Here is a 5,243-nt window from a genome sequence, read left to right as displayed (position 1 = left end):
CTAAGTTGTCTCAATTAAAAGCTCATTCCATTTAAATCTTTGTTTGGACTTTAAACATACCATTTTTTTAGATTATTTAGTTTTCAATATAAGATGACACAGCCTAATGAACATAATGTTGTTGAATGAACCAACTTAATATTCTTTGTTTTCTTTATGTATTTAGCATCCATTTTATATTGCACTCACACAATATGTGCACTGAGTGAGTTTACAGCTTTGCAGAACTGGAACTTCATCTGCCTCAGCCTCTTTTAATTCATTTTAAAAGCTCAAGTCAAATGTGTGTGTGCGCGTGCGTGATAACGCGCTTTCGTCAAAGCTGAAGGAGACACGAGGAGCAAATGGCTGTTGCTAACTAGCACTTAACTATAAAGATCTGATTGAATGTGATGTGTATGCAAGAAAGCTGTACATAATTATCATTGTGATGAGTGGGGTGCAACTAAGGTCCACTGAAGTAAAGCTTGGTGGCTCCCATGTCTCTTAGCGCCACCCAACTTGTCGGTTTTTTTTTGTTTTTTTTTAAAGCTCTACAAACTTAAGATAAAAATGTAGTTTGTTTTTCAAATGTTTTGAGTATTTTTAACTTATGAAGTTTAAAGTGAAACAATGGGTTAGTAAGCCTAAGTTGGTTGATTTATGCATAGTTCATATTTGTTAATGGGCCCAAAGTTATTTTGGAGGCTGCTATTGTTAGCAGCTATATTATTTTTTTCATTATGTATAGATAAAATATATAAAGTTGTTCATAGCTTTAAATTAAATAAAAGTTTCTTTCTTAAATATCTTTCCTGCTACTTTAAAGAAACACAATCATGAAAACATGATTTTGTATTTTTTTCCAAGTAGCTTTTAAAAAATAAATATTTTATGAACAATTATTTTAGATTTGATTTATAAATACCCCATTTAAGTTAACGACAGATTCATTATCATTTTGATGAAAATATGACAGCAACTTACTCACATTGTTATAAAGATATGTAGTGATCACACAGGTACCAATTGTGTGGTATACACAAGACAGTAGAGGCATGGTGGGTTTGGTCCCTCTTCATCTCAGGTGTGTGTGTGTGTGTGTGTGTGTGTCAGTCAGATGACCTCTCTGTCCTCAGGGCACCAGCTAAGGAATATCACCTTAACAATAACAAATGATCCAAATGGATCATACAATAAGAAAAAATATGTGCATTGGAGGAAGGAAATCAGATGGTTTATCTAAAGTGTTTTGATATTTGGTTTGTGATTACCAACACAAGAAAGACACAATTATAACACAAAAAAAAAGAAAAGAAAGAAAAACACTAAACATGCAATGAAAAAAAATAACATGCCATGGTTTCAAAAAGTACTAAACAATGTTAATGACAAATGTAAAGGACAAACACTAATAAGCAATTATATTTTTGGGGTGTGAAAATTTAAAAATTGTGAAACGTTTGATCGCCATTGTTACCGCATGTCCAGCAAAATTGCATGCTGCATCTGTAGGTCAAAGGAATTTATGGTCATCTTAGCCTGGGCCTTAGAATGAAAGTAAAAGGAGCATTTTGGTTAAAAAAAAGGGGGGGGGGGATTCTGTTGGACCAATTAAAATGCCCTCTCCTGGGTGCTGGGATCGCCTTTTTTTGGTCAAGCAAGATGTCTGGTAGTTGTCTTAGCCTTCTTATCTGATATCACTGGATGTTTGTTTGTGTTAGTCCATTGGCATCCAATCAAATTGTAGCAAACCATTCTCCACTATAGGACCCATCTCATAAACTGGGCCCCCTGGTAACTCATCTTGTCTGTTGGTGCACTACATGCATATGTTCATGTTTCAGCAAAGCATGCTGATTTGCATCTAAAAACATCAGTGACGCATTGGCCAAAAATGCCATTCACCTGATTAATCACATGAAACTGATAGAAATTGAACATCTAGAGTAAATAATAGCACATTAAAGACTTGTAGTGTGTTCTTTAGGACCAAATAAATATTTAGCAACTTGTTTTGGAGTGGTGTGTGCCTCTTTTCAAAAGTTATTGAACTGGATGCTCTGCCACTGGAGAACCCCATAGAATAGAGTGATGATAGCACATTAAACACTTGTAGTATGTTCTTAAGGGTAAACTCCTAATCCTAACCCCAACCCTAATTTTGTACATAAACCCATAGGAAAATAATGTGCAATACCATATCTCGACTGGTGGTGGCTGAAACCATGTGCAATCAACTTCCCGTCCCCTAATTAGTGTATATATACCGAATTTCAGCCTCCTAGGACCTATAGAAACGAAGTGCACCCCCTCAGGTAGGGGGGTGCACCTTCGCATTTATCCCTTATACCCCTAACCCTAACCCATTTTCGTTTTGACCACACACCCTAACCCTAGCACCAACCACACGACAGCACATCATGCACCACACTGCACCTACACCATGTTTGCTTCCCATTTTCCTCACTACATTTTAGAAAATGTCCAGGTTAGCACTTTGATAGAAATAATAACAGTAGCAAAATGATAACGTTAAAGATAATGACAAATAGGAGAAACTAAGATGAGATAGGGAAAGATAGTTCTCTCCCATTCTGCTCTCCTTCACGTCCACTCTCTTCTTTGAAGAGCAAATTATATACAATTATAAATAAATAAATTAAATAGATAGATAAAATAGGTTAATAGGCAAAATAGTTCAATGACTCCACCCATACGGAGGAGTTACTTAGCTTTAGCATTAGTCAGCTTCTGATTGGACATGGGACACAAGCCGAGGCTTGATCGACCACGGCTGGCCGCCTCAGAGGAGGGTGTTCAGTGATCAAAGGCCGAAACACCCGTTGAGTCTGAGGTGCACTGCTGATGATGTGTCCTGAAATTCATAAAATGTTTGTTTAACAACCTTAAATAAACCATTAATTATAAAAATTAATTCTTTTTAAATAATAAATAAATGTATGAATGAATAAATAATAAATTAATTAATAAATAAATAAATTAAATAAATGAACACACCCCCTTTCTTAGGAAAATCCTAAAACTTGGAGACTGACTCACTCACTTCAGTGGCTCACCTCCTTGTTCCTCAAAGCCCATTTGACAGAGCGATAGCTGTGCAATAACATGCGTCGGCCCGTGCCTTTCCCTTGTCTCCCTACTCAACCACGCAGGTTAAAGATCCTGTGATGGGGGGAGTCATTGTACATTTTCCAAAACCTAAACCTAACCCATGATTACCTGATTAGAGGAAAACTCCATCCTCTTCAGGAGGCAAAGCCCAAACACCAGGGACAGTACCTGAAACAAACAGCGTATGTACAAAACAAAATTACAAAAGAAGTCTTTAATACTTACCCATCAGGTACAGTACACAGCAAGAACTGTATCTACCTCGTCACCTGTAGCCAGTGTGGAGCCCAATAGGTGGGAGAAATGGGTAACACCATTCTGATTAGAATGACACAGCACAAATACAACATACAAAAAAGAAAAGAAACTAATACTTACCTGCTCCAGCACTTCCTGGAACACGGATGGGAATCCTTCCGGGTGACGATCCTCCAAGCCAACTCGCACTGGTCAGTCCTGCAGAGAAAAAGAGCAGAAAAAATCTGGATTCAAAAATTGAACACTAGGCACCCTCAGGGCCTCAATGAGAAGTGAGGCCTGATTGAGGCTATGGCATTGATGGCCCGTGCACACAGGTTAGTGCTCCTAAACCTATCCTATCCCCAATCCTACTCCTGAACTACCCCTAATCCTAACCCCCACTCCTAATCCTAACCATAACCCCCACTCCTAACTCCAACCCCAGAACCCTAACCCCCACTCCTAACTCCAACCCCAGAACCCTAACCCCCACTCCTAACTCCAACCCCAGAACCCTAACCCCCACTCCTAACTCCAACCCCAGAACCCTAACCCCCACTCCTAACTCCAACCCCAGAACCCTAACCCCCACTCCTAACTCCAACCCCAGAACCCTAACCCACTCCCAAAACCTAACCGCTAAACCCAACCCCAACCCTAACCCACCCTTGGCTCCCGCTACATCCACGCAGGTTAAGACCCTGTGATGGGGAGGGGGTCATTGAACATTTTCCAAAACCTAACCCTAACCTAACCCCAACCCTAACACATAACCCTAATTTTGTACATAAACCCATAGGAAAATATTGTGCAATATTGTATCTTGACTGGTGGTGGCGCTATCGAGCTGAAACCATGTGCAATCAACTTCCCGTCCTCTAATTGGTATATGTACCGAATTTCAGCCTCCTAGGACCTACAGAAACGAAGTGCACCCCCTGATACAGGGGGGTGCACTTTCGCATTTATCCCTATTACCCTAACCCTAACCCTAAATACATAAAGTTCTGACAGAGTGATAGCTGTAGCAGTAACATGCGTCGGCCAGTGCCTTTCCCTTGTCTCCCTATCTAACCACGCAGGTTAAGACCCTGTGATGGGGAGAGTCATTGTACTCTTTCAAAAACCTAACCCTAACCCTTGGCTCCCGCTACATCCACGCAGGTTAAGACCCTGTGATGGGGGGGGTCATTGTACATTTCCAAAAACCTAACCCTAACCCTAAGACCCTGTGATGGGGGGGGTCATTCTATACCTTCCAAAAACCTAACCCTAACCATTTGCACATATGTGCATTTTTGTTTTGACCACACAACCCTAACCCTAACCACATAACCCTAATTTTAAACATAACCACATAACCCTAATTTTAAACATAAACACATAACCCTAATTTTGTACATAAACACATAGGAAAATAATGTGCAATACTGTATCTCGACTGGTGGTGGCGCTATCAAGCTGAAACCATGTGCAATCAACTCCCAGCCCCCTAATTAGTATACATACCAAATTTCAGAGCTCTAGAGCAAAAAATGAGAAAAAATGTGCATTTTCGTTTTGACCACACACCCTAACCCTAACCCACTCCAAAACAAGTTGCTAAATATTTATTTGACCCTAAAGAACATACTACAAGTCTTTAATGTGCTATTATTTACTCTAGATGTTATGTGCTATTATTTACTCTAGATGTTCAATTTCCATCATCACTCTATTCTATGGGGTTCTCCATTGGCAGAGCATCCAGTTCAATAACTTTTGAAAAGAGGCACACACCACTCCAAAACAAGTTGCTAAATATTTATTTGACCCTAAAGAACATACTACAAGTCTTTAATGTGCTATTATTTACTCTAGATGTTCAATTTCCATCATCACTCTATTCT

The sequence above is a fragment of the Tachysurus fulvidraco genome, unplaced genomic scaffold (genome assembly GCF_022655615.1).
Source record: "Tachysurus fulvidraco isolate hzauxx_2018 unplaced genomic scaffold, HZAU_PFXX_2.0 HiC_scaffold_42_np12, whole genome shotgun sequence".
NCBI lineage: Eukaryota > Metazoa > Chordata > Actinopteri > Siluriformes > Bagridae > Tachysurus > Tachysurus fulvidraco.
Note: the sequence above shows the minus strand (reverse complement) of the source record.